The sequence below is a fragment of the Pseudorca crassidens genome, chromosome 5, assembly GCF_039906515.1.
Source record: "Pseudorca crassidens isolate mPseCra1 chromosome 5, mPseCra1.hap1, whole genome shotgun sequence".
Taxonomy (NCBI): domain Eukaryota; kingdom Metazoa; phylum Chordata; class Mammalia; order Artiodactyla; family Delphinidae; genus Pseudorca; species Pseudorca crassidens.
In genome coordinates this window covers 121525117-121540790 of record NC_090300.1, presented here as the reverse complement: position 1 = coordinate 121540790, position 15674 = coordinate 121525117, and the positions used below count along the sequence as shown (strand labels likewise).

The 15674-nt window shown below is 38.7% G+C and overlaps 1 long non-coding RNA gene across 1 annotated transcript in view; it reads left to right on the top strand.

Moving 5' to 3' along the window:
- Positions 1-502: 502 nt before the first annotated feature.
- LOC137224551 (uncharacterized) overlaps positions 503-15674 on the top strand; it is a 67927-nt gene continuing 52755 nt past the window's right edge. The window contains exon 1 of the long non-coding RNA XR_010943380.1: positions 503-675. This is a non-coding gene — a long non-coding RNA (uncharacterized lncRNA). The remainder of the gene's footprint in view (positions 676-15674) is intronic.

The window sequence follows — 15674 nt, the reverse complement described above, 5'->3', positions numbered from 1 at the left end:
TCCTTCTAGTGTATTTTTCATTTTAGTTATTGTATTATGCATCTCTGTTTGTTTGTTCTTTAATTCTTCTAAATCTTTGTTAAACATTTCTCACATCTTCTCAATCTTTTCCTCCATTCTTCTTCTAAGGTCCTGGATCATCTTCACTATCATTATTCTCAATTCTTTTTCTGGAAGGTTGCCTATCTCCACTTCATTTACTTGTTTTTCTGGGGTTTTACCTTTTTCCTTCATCTGGTACATAGTCCTCTGCCTTTTCATTTTGTCTATCTTTCTGTGAATGTGGTTTTCGTTCCACAGGCTGCAGGATTGTAAATCTTCTTGCTTCTGCTGTCTTCTCTCTGGTGGATGAGGTTATCTAAGAGGCTTGTGCTAACTTCCTGATGGGAGGAACTGGTGATGAGTAAAACTGGGTGTTGTTCTGGTGGGCAGAGCTCAGTAAAATTTTAATCTGCTTGTATCCTGATGTGTGGGGCTGAGTTCCCTCCCTGTTGCTTGTTTGGCCTGAAGAGACCCAGTACTGGAGGCTACAGGCTCTTTGGTGGGGCTAATGGCAGACTCCAGGAGGGCTCATGCCAAGGAGTATTTACCAGAACTTCTGCTGTCAGTGTCCTTTTCCTTACGGTGAGCCACAGCCATCTCCTACCTCTGTAGGAGACCTTCCAACACTAGCAGGTAAGTCTGGTTCAGTCTCCTATGGAGTCAATGCTCCTTCCCTCTGGGTCCTGATGCACACATCACTTTATATGTGTCCTCCAAGAGTGGAGTCTCTGTTTCCCTCAGTCCTGTCAAAGTCCTGCAGTCAAATCCTGCTAGCCTTCAAAGTCTGATTCTCTGGGAATTCCTCCTCCCATTGCTGGACCCCAGGTTTGGAAGCCTGATGTGGGGCTCAGAACCTTCACTCCAGTGTGTGGACTTCTGTGGTATAATTGTTCTCTAGTTTGTGAGTCATCCACCCAGATGTTATGGGATTTGATTTTATTATGATTGCACCCCTCCTACCATCTCATTGCAGCTTCTCCTTTGTCTTTGTATGTGGGGTCCAAAGTCACTTCTATGAAAATAGGGACAGAGATTTGACTTTGACTACAGCTACAACAATTTACACTTGTTGAGCCAGGTTCAACTGCTCTGTAGTATTCATTTTGTTGAATTTTTCCATTTTTTAAATATTTCCATCTGTGTTGAAACTAGGTTAAACATAGTAACCTTCCCAAGATGGTTATCCTTTTCCTCTTAATTTTTAAAATAATTGCTTCTGTTTTATCTTTTTTTTTAATTGCAGATATATCTTTCCAGAACTATCCTGTGTTCCTATTAACCGAAGTTTTCTTAGATGTATGTTGCATTTTGAGACTGCAAATTTGAATATCAATATAAACTAGAACCTCAAGACTGGAAGGGATCTTTAAAAGAAAATTAGTACATTCTTCTCTGGTCAGAATTATTTAGAACCACATCCTTCAAAGATTTGGACCACCTAAGTTCATATTCCTTGTATTCATCAGCATTCTCCAGAGAAACAAAACCAATATAAATGAATGTATTATATGGAATTGGCTCACATGATTATGGAAGCTGATGTGTCCAAAATCTTCAGAAGTAATGTCCAGTTCAAAGACCATCAGGCAGGAAGAGTCGATGGGCCAATTTGAAGGCTCGTAGGCAGGAGAATTCTCTCTTACTGGGGGAAGGGTCAGCATTTTGTTTTGTTCAGGCTTTCGGTTGACTGTATGAGGCCCACCTACTTTATGAAGAGCAATCTACTTTACTCAGTCTGCGAATTTAAATGTTAACCTCACCTAAATCACCCCTACCAAAACACCTAGAATAATGTTTGACAAAATATTGGGGCCCCTGTGGCCCGTCAAGTTGATACACAAAATTACTCCTCACATTTCTCATTCTTCAAATGAAGATTTGAGACCTGGTGAACTATAGAGTTCTTCTAAAGGTACAAGTAACCACACATAAAATTGGAACCAGTGATGTGCTGATAAATGTTTACAAATCAGATCTCCAAAAGAGAAAAAAGATAGGAAAAAAAGATTTGGGTGTAGCACTTACTAATATCCATGGTGGAAATGAGAATAGTGATGGGAAGGAAAAAAGAATAAAAAGCAAGAGGAGTTTTGCAAAAATGAAATGTGCCCTGAACTGAGCAATGTAATCAAAGCAACTTCCTGCACCTAGGGAACAAAAAAAAGAAAAGGCTATGTCTGAAGTCATTTACTCAGCCTGCATTAAGTGATAAACTACATCACTTCAATGTTTAAGGGGTCTGACATTAAGACCTCAAATCAGAGATAGGAATCCAGTTGGGTAATTCTTACTGTTAGAAGAATTGGGGTCAGTTCAACTTACAAAATACATCAAAGTTTTCTCATTAAACAATTTTTTTTAAAATAAGAAACAACTTTAGTCTCTGTAAGTGTGACTTAACATATCACTCACCCCAGATTCAATCAGATAGAATCCAGGTTGGTTCATCGGCCCTGGAAATTGGGCCTAAGCAGCTTCTTTAAGGTAGGCAAGCCAGCTGTCATGACCTCTGAATTTACTATTAGGGAAATAGGCACAAAACAGTCTACTTTTAATTATAAATTTTAAGACATTAGAACTAAAAACTGGGAAAAGTATTCCAATTTTAAACATTCTACTTTAAAGTGCCTTTGCTCAAATTCTAAATCATTAGATTTCATACTGAAAGTGAGAATGAATGTTACAGATTTGAGAACCAGTTCTATTGATGCTTGAAATTTAAATGATTAAATAGCCCACACATGCAAATTTTCATATACAAAATTTATAGTAATCCACATCAAATAAAGAATCACAGAATTTTCTTGAACTATTCTTGTCCCTAGAAGTTCTCCCCACATACAAATGTTGCAATCTGGAAATGATTCTGGAAAAGTTTTTTGAGTTAAAAGAGCTAGAAGTCTGATTAAAAAAAAACCAGATAAACAACTTCTTATGTAACTGTTATAGAATCAGTTGTTCTGTGTTTGTATTCCAAGAAGCATCCTGTGATTTGAACATTTCTTCTCCCAAAGCAGAGTATTATCTCCTTGCCCATATGTGCTTAGAGATGCTAGTGAATTAGTAGATCTGTGGCTCTACCAACATCATTATCAGCAAATTCTTGTTAGATCTGTGAATTTGTGGGCCCACCTAAGACCTACTGAATCAGAAACCAGGGGGTGGGACCCAGCAGTGACTTAAGCCCTTCAGGTGATTTATATGCATGATAAAGTTTGAGAATCACTGCACTAGATGATACTTTTCCTTTGTAAGACCAATGCCCTAGAGCAACCAGTTTCTCATTCCCCTCTCAAAAGGCAATACTGAGAGCAAAACTGCATTTGTGAGGGAAGAAGAGTTCTGTTTCAGTGAGGAGTTAGGTTATATACCTTCACCTAATCCCTTACCACTTGCTCTTTCTCTCTTCCAACCAAACAAGTCATTCTAAGCACCCCAGACTTGAAGGATAATGAACTACTGTGATGTCATTTCTCCCGAAGGGCTTACAGGATTCAGCAAATAATTGTACTCACAGTTATGATTTATTGCAGTGAAAGGATGCAAAGCACAATCAGCAAAGAGAAAAGGCATCTGGAGCAAAGTATGGAGGAAACCAGGTACAAACTTCCAAAGTCCTCTCCCAGGGGAGCCACCCAGGATGCACTTAATTCTGGCAGCAACTAGTTGCAACAATACAAGTGAAGTGTTGTCAACCAGGGAAGCTCATTAGAGACTCATTGCTCAGGGTTTTTATTGGGGGCTGATCATGTAGGCACCCTCTGTCTAGCATCTACCAAAATTCCAGACTCCCAGAAAGAAATCAGGTGCTCATAATAAACCATCGTTTGTATAAGCAGTTAGGCAAAATGGGCTACTCTTATCAGTTTGGGGAATGGTGGGAACACTCCCCAAATTCAAGTTTCAGATGCCAGCTAAGGGCCAACTGTGTAAGCGTGCAATTCAAAGGGTAACAGTCAGACCTGTTTTGTCAGCTGTTTCCTACACCTCCTTTCTGTTTCCTTTATCTGTAAAATGGTAATGAGGACCTATTTTATATGGTTGTTATAAAGATTAAATGAGATAATCTATGTAAAACGTGTAGAACTCTGACTGACTCAGAATGATCCTTTAATAAATGTTAGCTAAAGTTGATATAATTTGTGTTGAAGAAGACACCCAGACACCAGAACCAGATGTTAGCAGTTGAGAGTGGATCATGGTAAATCCTTTTCTCTTCCCGGTGTTCACTACATTGTCCAGCACACAGAAGGTGCTCTTTAAGTATTTGATGAGGATGGTAGTGATTTCTACCCTCTGTCATCTGAAAGAAATGCACAACCTAAAAGTTGATAGCTATGTTTTATTCAGCGGACAAAACTGAGGACTTAAGCCTGGGACACAGCATCTCAGATAGCTCTGAGAGACTGCTCTGAAGAGAAAAGGGAGAGGAGCCAGGATATATAGGAGTTTTTGCAACAAAGACCAGGTAGTCAGAACATCAAAAGATTACTGTTAAAGAAAACCAGACATCTCAAGTTAAGGGATTTAGTGCTTTTCTATGTATGGGAAGATGCAAGAGTCTGGGCTCACTAAAATCATTCCTTTGATATGCACCTCGGCTCTCTGGGGCCAGTAACCTATGCTTTCTCATCCTGAGTCTCCTCAGGGTGCATCATTGGGGGTGACTGCAGAGGCTGCTGGCTTGATGGCAGGCATCCTGTTTCCATCCTGAGTTTCCTCAGGGCTCACGGTCAGGGTGGCTGTAATGTGATGGCTTGATGGCTGCAACATCCTTTGTTTACTGATATGGCAGACAACATTTCTTTCATTGACACCTCCAAACTAATCCCTGTTTTACCTTTCAAGTCCCACCATGTGGACTTTCTTATAATACTTAGTCTTGAGTTAGTCTCTGGAATGCTCCACTATGTAGAAGACTTACTATGCATGGTCACCAACAATGGACTTCTCTCCAAAGTTATACACAAGAATATATATATATATATATATATATATATATATATATATATATATATATATATGTATTTGTCTTGAATCTTCTACCTCTTGCTATATTTGACACCTAAAGCCTTTCTGAGTTCAGATTCCAGGACAGGATATTGCCTTTCTCTCACATGAAACTTTCTAAAGTCTAAAACTGAGATAATCATCATCATTTCTAAAAGATCACCTTTTGCTTCTGTTATTCATACCATCATTTACAAGTGTTCAGATTTGCAATTTTGGGGTTGTTTTGAATTCTTGTCTACGTAAAGTCACCAAGTCTGGCTTACTGCTTACTGTATAGAGCTCTCCTAATTTTCAGTTGTTACTGACTGTCATATTGTAAAACTTCTTCAGGGCAAAACCCTTCAACTTGTTCTGTTGTATAGCATTCTTAAATTTTAGCACATCTTTCATACACCATCTTGAATGGGGTGTGTGATCATCACAAAATCCCTTAGTCATTACAGGCATACCTTGTTTTACTGTACTTTGCTTTATTGCACTTCACAGATAATTGCATTTTTACAAATTGAAGGTTTGTGGCAACCCTGTGTCGAGCAAGCTTATTGGTACCATTTTTTGAACAGCATTTTCTCGCTTTGTGTCTCTGTGTCACATTTTGGTAATTTTAGCAAAAATTCAAACTTTTTCATCATTATGATATTCGTTATGGTGATCTGTGATCATTGATCTTTGCTGTTACTATTGTAATTGTTTTGGGGCTCCATGAACCGTGCCCATGTGAGAGGGCGGACTTCATCGATTGTCAAAATGACAACAAAGGATTTAGAATATTACATAAACTTAGTTGATAAAGCAAGGGCTACATTTGAGAGTATCGACCCCAACTTTGAAAGAAGTTCTACTGTGGGTAAAATGCTATCAAACAGCGTTGCATGCTACAGAGAAATCATTCCTAAAAGGAAGAGCCAATCAGTGAGGCAAACGTCATTATTGTCTTATTTTAAGAAATCGCCACAGGCCACCCCAATCTTCAGCAACTACCACCATGATCAGTCAGCAGCATGAACACTGAGGCAAGACCCTCCACCAGCCAAAAGACTGTGACTTGCGGAAGGCTCAGATGATGCTTAGCATTGTTTAATAATAAAGTATTTTTAAGTTAAGGTCTGTACATTGTTTTTTTAGACATAATGCTATGGCACACTTAATAGACTACAGTATAGTGTAAACATAACTTTTATATGCATTTATAGCCCAAAAATGTGTGACTCATTTTCTTGCCATATTTGCCTTACTGTGGTGGTCTGGAACCAAACCTGCAATCTCTCTGAGGTTTGACTGCACTAAAAATATCTACTGAGGGTCAAAACTGTATATTAAGTAAATTTTAACTCTTTGTCCTATACTTAATATTCACATTATTTTTTTCTTAAAATTCCCTTCATTCAGCCAAGAAGAGCCCCTTATGCCATCTGTGAACAAGATATTCTCTCAACCAGTTTAGTCCAATAGTTTCTTCCGGGCCCAACTCCAGTCCCTTTAAGTCTTCTCCAACATCAAGTTTTCAAAGAAGGCTAGTGACTTCGTAGTGTATTTTCCTTAGGAGATCAGGCTAGCAATTTCAGAGGAAGGACACATAAAGTAAAAGCCAAATCACAAGTTAGGATTTTAGATGCTAGTTATAAGTCATGGATCAGGGAGGAGTAGCCTCTGAAGTGCTTTGTTTAACCAGTTACCAGGGCTCAAGGCAGAGGCTGGCTAGGAGAGCTCAGTGTGGATGATGAGTGGCCGCATCTGACTGAGGGTGTGGCTTCAAAGACCAGCATATGGCCTGATGAAGGGGCTACAAAAAGCATGCTGTTCTGCTTCTCCATTTGACCTTCTCTCAACAGCCAAGTAAAGCGTGCACTACACTAACATAGTGAGTAGGAAGAGGACTGACAGGGGTCCTTGAAAGACCAACTCACTCAATTTTAGATGCAAGGAACATGAAACACAAAGAGGTCAAGTGATGGCAGCCCTCCCACTGGCCAAACTGACTATTTTGTGAGAATTTTAAGATAAGATAAGATAAGACCTATCTTATTCAGGATACTTTACTTCCCCGAGCCAGACATTTTCACCACAACTATGGGAATGTATGATAACAGTGCACAGCACAGCATGACCAGCATGGAGTCAGCCCTGATCTGCAGAGCTGGGGTGAGAACATGGGCTTTTTTAGATTCAGACCACTGCACGTGCACCATGATGTCTCCCCATTGTGCTATTGCTGCCCTGGGATGTTTTTAATTGCCCATTTCTGCAAAGTTTTGTAAAAAGCCCTCCAACTGAGTGTAAGTTACTAGTGAAAGGGAATCATTTCTTCCATTTTCTTTGGCTTCCCCATAGTGGCATTATGCTGTCAGCCCTCAGTAAATGTGTCTTGTGTATATACTGCCTACAGTGTTATTAGGCCTCAGAGGCTGTTCCTCAACCATTTGGCAACATTGCCCTCCAGGGCTGTTCCCTTCCTGCATGGTTCTTATTCTTATTAACAGTAGCAGCATTAATGAATGGGTATGTAGTTAACAGAGGAAATGCTCTCAAGGTTCAGCAGATGGTTTGCTTTTGCTTCTCATGTTTTGTCCCTTGTAAGCTGACCATCCTCAGAGTCCATCTCTGTCCAATCATTAGCTGAGTACTGCAGATTCTTTCCACAACATGTCTGTAAGGCCAAATGGCCCGAGGCAGGGGAACGCAATCAGACTCACAGGTTGCATCCACACACCCAGTTCTCGGAATTGACCTGGAGCTCCCACCCACCGAGTTCCAGGAACTGACCTGGGGACTTTCCACCCAGCCCAGCCTTCCCGCCTTTCGAGGGGCAGGACTAACCGTCCCAAGACTGATGCAACCGGCACCAGATATTGCCACGATATCCGAAGAGACCACCAAATAAGGACTACCCTGCGCCCTCCCAGTTTCACCACACCCCTTTCCCTTCTTCCCCTATAAATTCTGCCCAAACCCTCGCCCGGGCGCGACTTCTCTGGCCCCTTTCTCTCGGACCAGTGAACCTCGCCAGGGAGCGTTCCCAAATAAAGCTTGTTTAAGCTCTCCTCCGTCTTTGGTGCCGTTCCTTACAGTGTCTTTCTCATTGGCTCCTTTAATCCCGTTTTCACTACCATCACATTTGAAGCCCATTCTTTTTTTCCCCTTAGAAAAGTTCATTCACTGTTGCACTAATAAATCAAAGTAGATTAGAGAGGGAATCGGAAGACCCAGTCTAAACTTGATTGTGACACTGCTCATGATGTGACTTTCAGCAAGTCATTTACTTACAGTTTCTTTACTATTCAAATGACCTGAATTAAATAATTCTAGGGTCACCCCCAGACCTTTCCACCTACTGATCTCTGCCTGAAACACATCTTTCTGTCTCTCTCTCTCCCTCTGTCTCTCTCTCTCTTTTCTTTCTTTTTAGTTTGTACACTCCCCTGTTTTCTCATTCCTGTATTTTATCTTGTTTATTTTTAAATTTTATTTGAAGTATAGTTGATTTACAATGTTGTGTTAATTTCTGCTGTACGGCAGAGTGATTCAGTTATACATATATATTCTTTTCCATTATGGCTTATCACAGGGTATTAAATATGGTTCCCTGTGCTATACAGTAAGACCCTATTGTTTATCCATTCTGTATACACTAGTTTGCATCTGCTTACCTCAAACTCCCAATCCTTCCCTCCCCCCTCCACCTACCCTTGGCAACCACAAGTCTGTTCTTTATGTCTATCTGTTTCTGTTTCATAGATATGTTCATTAGTGTCATATTTTAGATTCCACATGTAAGTGATATCATATGGTATTTGTCTTTCTTTTTCTGACTCACCTCACTTAGTATGACTCTTGACTACTTACCCCCAATCACAACTTAGCCTAGTTTCCTGCTCTAGACAACCTACTGCAACCTCTCAGATTGCGAGTGGGTGTTATGTTACACCTCATACTTACCTCAATTATACTGCTCCATTCATTCATCCAGCAACAATTGGGTCTTTACCATGTGTGAAGCACTTGCTGGCTTCTTGAGATAATTCCTATGAACAAGAAGACTGGATTCCATGCCTATTCCTCACATTGTGAATGTTGCTTTGTATATTTGTGTTTTTGTTTTCTGAAGTGAACAGTAATTACTTTGAAGGCAAGACTATGCCGTATTTACTATATGTGTAGCACCTCACCAAATCTTAATAAATATTTTCTAAATGAGTAATCAAAGCTTCTTCCAATTCATGATTTGAAACAGTTTTGAATTCAAGAGCTCTGGATTTTGCCTTTCATTATGGACAGATGTCTTTAGCGCCAGTGGTTTAAATAAACCAATAAATAAAGAAAAAAATGTTTGAACAAACATAGAAACAAACAAAACAAAACCAACAAATAATGAAAAATGAAGTATTCACATTAATCTACATGCAATAAAACAAATTCAAGAGGCTGTGTTTAATAGTAGCATCCATGCCCTAAGAACCGAAAACCAGTTGGTTTTGCTCTTTGTACACATCAATCACCAAGCCCAGCACTGCATTTACATGGGCAATTTCAACATGGTTTTGCAACATATATGCTAATAAAAATTGTGTTGAACTAAAACATTTACAAAATTTAAAGAGAAATTCCCAATTGCACAAATGTCTTCATTTTCTTTTATTTGCGTTTTAAAATTGTTTAAAGACCTCTAGCACTAACAATTACATCATGACACAGACAGGGTTAGTTTATTCACTTTGAGATGCCTCAGGTCCAGGGTAAATAATAAAATTGAACTTTACTACTCAAATATTTCTTTTCAACTCAGCATTTTATTTTATATTTAAATAATTGCACTAATGATCATTTGCAGCCATGAAGCATTTGCTATGTGTTTCCCTTAATGGCCACTGGATGGCAGTGCTATAACATAATATCAGCAACATTTTGTTCGGTTGGGTTGGTTATTCTTTCTGTTTTTGTCTTTCCTAAGTGTAGAACAAGCAGTTTTTTGAAGAGCAAAAAGTTAAAGGGACTTTTTAGAATAAAGATCAACAACCAAAATTTTTTTAAAAATATAACTGAATATAATTAAATCCCATCTACTTGCAATTAAAAAATTACCATATATTTCCTTTCTCAGTTCTAGATTTCTTCATAGTGGTCAAGAATACAAGCTTTATAATTAAACAGATATGAGATTTTTTTTTTCTTTAGAAACAACCAAGAATTTTTATTTTAGGTAAGTTTCTAAGTCTCCTTAAACTTTTGTTTTCAAGTGTAAACGTTTATTATAGCACCTATCCTTATCATGCATTAAGTGAGAGGATGCTTGCCAAGGGTTTAGGCTATATTGTTCTCAATATATGCTAGCTATAATAATGGAATAAGATAATTGTTTATTATTATTGGTAATAAATCAACTACACTTTAATATGAATATATAAATAATATTTTATTATTAGGTTCAGAATCTTGGCAGTTTGGAAAGAATTGAAATAAAAAGCCTTCACTTTGAACTTAAGGAGGAAGAGAGAAAGAAAAGTAAGAAGACCAAAGAGAAAAAAGGGACAATCCAATAGGTTTTTGCAATTCTCTTGAAAAATACAGAACACACACACACACACACACACACACACACACACACAAATGCTCTTGCAGTGACATACTGTGAAAAAAAAACATATCATTTTTAGAGTCCTCAAGACCAGAGTTGGAATACTGATTCTGCTGTTTCCTAGCTATAAGACTATGCATTCATTACTTTACCTCATTTAGTCTCAGTTTTGTTATTTGTAAATCAGAACTCATAATATAATACTTTTAGGGCTAATATGAGATAAAACAAGCTAATACGGTAAAGTGCTTAACAGATAATACATATTCAAGTCTGTTATTTCTCTTCTTAGCAGACTTTTATAAAAACCTACAAAGAAACTGCATATTAAATTTTGATCTTATTATTTTCCTGGGGCTTTAGCTCTGTCAGAAGTCTGTAGAACATACAGATCCAGAAATCCCTTATATGTTTCTTCATGTAAATGTTAATGTTACTGGTTTCTGTAATTTAAAACTTCTATTCAAACCCATAAATTATCTTTGATCTTCAACAGTTTTCTTTAAACTTCCATTCTCTGGGTAAGATGTTAATGAGTATTGGGATGACGAGGCAAGGCAGTATTAGGAATCAGAAAAGACATAGAGGATTAATTCACTAAATGGAAATGCAGTCACTGCATGATCTATGTTGAAAAAATGATAAGACATGAACTCTTTCAAAGTGTTGTCTGACGATTTGTTCCTGGTGGTTAAGAGAATTAAATTATGGACTAAAGAAAGTAGAAAAACAAATTGTGTCAAGACTAGTTGATCAATGTTGTCTAACAGGTGATATGAGTCATGGTAAAGAATACTAACAGTGGCAATATGAAAAATGTTCTGTGTGACTACCCTTAATACATAAATAAAATTTCCACGGATTCGAGTCTGTGTGTTCACTGAGAGGAAAATAGTGTAGAATACTATTCCCATTTACAGAAGAAGATCTATTCCCAAGAAAAGATAAATCCTGGGATATTTATTTTCAACAACAGCATCTGCTACCTACTCATTGACCATATTTCTCTTGATTTTCAAAGAGAGCCATATATTTCAAAATGTTGGAAAAATTTATGCATCATATTGTCAAACCAATTCTCTTATCAACGAAGAGACTGAGGTCTTGAGAGAGGCCATCAGTTGTTCCTGGCTGCGCAGGTTCTTGGTAGCACAACTCGCCTAATTCCTAATCCAACATTTCTCCCATTTTGGCATTCTGCCTCAAGCAAAATTAGATTCCCATTTCATTTATTTACCTTTAACTAATCGAGATGCCTCCCTTTTTATAGCAGACCCTTTGTTGGCTGATGGTAAAAACAAGCAGAACATCAAGTGAAAGCCCACTTTATGAATCCCAATTCAAAGGACACCTTCACTGGACAGTGCTAGAGTTCTGGAGGGATTCCTGGTCCTTTTATTTATTATGTATTCAGGAGACAAGGGTGTCAACAACCTAAAATACCTTAAAAAGGCTATTTTAGCAGCTGCTGATCTTGAAAACCCAACTGAGGGAAAAATGGAGTAACAGCCTGATCTTGGGGATAAATTGTGTGGAAAGCTAAACACGAACTGAACTGGTTGTCCTTTCAATCTCGCCTTTCATTCCTAGGGATGGAAAGGTGTTTGGATGGCTCCATTATGTTGCTCACTCCTGCTGGCCAAAAAGGCCAGGGCTTCTCATTAATTTAATGGGACTCTGCTAAGTCCGTACCATTCGCACCATGAAATGCACCATGGGCAGCGCTGTCATCCCGACTTATTACTGTCTGATCATTAAGGTGCTGCTCGACTTGGAACATCTCAAAGAATCCACTCTCTTTCAGTCGGCTTTGGATATTGGTATTTCAATATAGGAACAGCACATTTGAAATGCCAAATAATAAACAAAAACACATTAATGAGTTTTTTAAATCATTGTATTCTTTTTTTAAAAAAAATTATTTATTTATTTTTATACAGCAGGTTCTTATTAGTTACGTATTTTATACATATTAGTGTATATATGTCAATCCCAATTTCCCAATTTCATCCCATCACCACCCGCCGCTTTCCCCCTTTGGTGTCCATACGTTTGTTCTCTACATCTGTGTCTCTATTTCGTTCTTTTTAAAAAAAGGGATTTGTGGGAGGACAAAATCCAAATGACATTAGAGTGTGGTTGAGAGACTGTGCTGTCATTTTTTAAGGTTGTGGGCAAACTACTTTGCAGTTTACTGATTAAATGCTAATTTAAAAGAAACATAAAATATACCTACTCTCTTAGAAATTCCATTATAAATCAGACAAAAATATCCTGTGGAACTGGATGGTTAACCTTCTTATTTAAAGATGAGGAATGTGAGGCTTAGAGGAGTTGACTAATTGGGCACAGGTTACACGGCCAGTTAGAGTCAGGGGTGGCGGGAACTCAGATCCTGTAATTCCTCAGCTGGTACCAAACTTTTCACTAGACCAAGTGGCTCTTGGTTGGACCTATTTTGAGGTTGGTTCATCTGGGAGATTGAAGGAATAAGAAAAATTGCTTTCAGATTGTACAATTTTGGGGGAGATGGGGCGGGTAGGTGGAGAAAACCCAGTCTGACCCTGTTTTATAAAGAGGATGCCATTTAAAACTGCCATGGGTTGGATACAATGGAAAGGTCTGGAACAATGGAAAGATCATGAACTCTGATGGGGCTTCTAATAGGCAACCTCAGATTTGTTTGGCGGGGTTGATGGGGGTAAGTGAGGTGGGCCCGTGGTTACTGGGTTGCTTAATATTTAGTTTCCTCAAGTATAAATAGAAACAAAAACATAGGCCTCAGAATGGTTGTTTAAGGGCTAAATTGGGTAGAATACGTAAAGCATCTAGCAGAATGATCCACTCGTATTTGGTGTTTAAGAAACATTAAAACTAATTTACCAGCCTTCTAAGGCAATTCACCATCTAAACTTAAATCTGAGATTAAAACCAGGCATGGGGTAAGAAAGAAGTGAGGGAGGTTTTGAGTCTGGTATGTACTACAGTTTGACAAATGAACCACAGAACTTTAAAAATATAAGGAGATGTCAGTGTTCTCATTTAGTTTGTCCAGGAAATAACATGCCTTTTAATAAGTTAACAAATCATAAGACCACCTAAGTCCGTGTTTCCTAAACATTCAACCTAACTTTGGTACATCTCAATCTTAGCAGTTACTAGAATGTAATAGGAACAACTAAGGAGGCATGGAAAACAGCCTTCTGAAAGTAGTGCATTGTGACTGACAAAAGTTATCTTATTACAGTATATCTTTTTTCCTTTTGTGCTGTGGTTTGGAGGCAAGACGATTCTCATTTATCCTGTGAACGCATTTTCTGAATATTATTGATCTGAGGCAAATGGCATTCAATGCAGAGAGTGATTTCCTAGGCTTTTGTCCTTTCATGTACCAGTAAAATACATCAAATGAGCAATTTTCAGATCTCTCTGATTGTTATTCTTCCCACAGTTTTGCCATGTGGATGGACAAAGAGAGCAAGGGCTCCACTGGTCCAAAGAGAATTAATCACAATACATTCTCAATTAAATGTAGGCCAGCTTGCCTACCCAGTAGTCATGAAGTTCTTGAGAAATATCACCGAATAAGACATAGGTGTCCTCAGGGAGATCACAACTTAGTATTTGTTTATTAAGCTGCTACAACAATTTACAGAGCTGACGTTTTAGGCAAGAAAATGAAAGAGAATCTACAAACCTGTGTTGGTAAAGAAGCAGATTTCCTGCTTTTAAAGAGCAATTCCATATACAAATGCTTGCTGCAATGTAACCAACAGAAGCCTATTGGAATAGTGAATATTTCAAGCCTAAGGAGTTTGAGAAAACAGGAGAAGCAGGAAGGTCATCTGACCTCCCCTAACCCATCATACTCCTCTATGACTGTCTACTCTTGGTAAAACGTAGCATGAAATACTCAGGTCTGTTTCTTTGAGTCTTCTTCTTGTTATGAAGGATCCCATGTGATGTCAAACTTAGATTAAATATATCTGTATCTTTTTCTCCTGTTAATCTGTCTTTGTCAGTTTAATTTTCAGACCCAGCCAGAGACCCTGAGAGGGTGTAGGGACACTTTCTCCTCCCCAACAGTTTCTCCATTTTTCATTTACAATTTCTTTCTTTCTTCCTCCCTCCCTCCCTCCATTCCTCCCTTCCTTCCTTCCTCCCTTCCTTCTGTTACTGAACCAAACTTGGGTCAGGTCAGCTCACCAGCTTGCAGTAAAGCCAATACACCGGGTGGTGATGAAGGAAAGTGCAGCTTTGGTGCCTATAAGGAGTCAGAACAGCTAGTGCTCCAAAAACCCAAACTCCCTGATGGGTTTCAGGAAAACATTTTTAAGGGCAAGGTGAGGGAGTGGGGTCCCAGGGTGTGAGATCCGCTCACACAGTTCTCTGATTGGTTGATGGTGAGGTAACAGGGCAGTGTCACAGGGGTTAACATGATCAATCTGTAGGCTCCAGTAGGTCGGGGGGCTACCTGCTCTCCGTTTTCAAGTTGTTAATTTCTTCCATTTAGTGGGGGTTTTAGCATCTGTAAAACGACTCAGAAAATGTGCATCAGATACTATTATCTAGGTACTTCAGAGAGGAGCTAAAGCAGAGGATATGGGGGAGGGGTCTGTCCTGGAAAGGCCCCATAGGGTCCTGCTGGGTTATGCTTCCTTCCTTCCTTCACTGTTCAACAACCCTTAATGATTATTATCCAGGGCCTGAAAAGTCACAAATGGATTATATCTGCTTTTGTGTAAGGTGAGAGACGAGATGTATGTTAGATGTTTCAAGGGAGCAGTCACTAAGGGCAATAGGGATGTAAAGAAAGACCGGATGAAAACTTGAGTACTTTACAAATTGGGAACAAAAGTGGACTATTTAACCTTAAAACTTTTACTTCTAGAGTCTTGATATAGCTTCACTTTTGAACCTCTATTAGTCGTAATTGTGAACAGATTAAGTATATTCAACTTCCTACTCATGTATGAAGTGATGTGCTAGGAACATCAAGAGGAAAGCATTTTGAAGAAGAAGACATGTTTGGGGTGGGCCTTCGTGG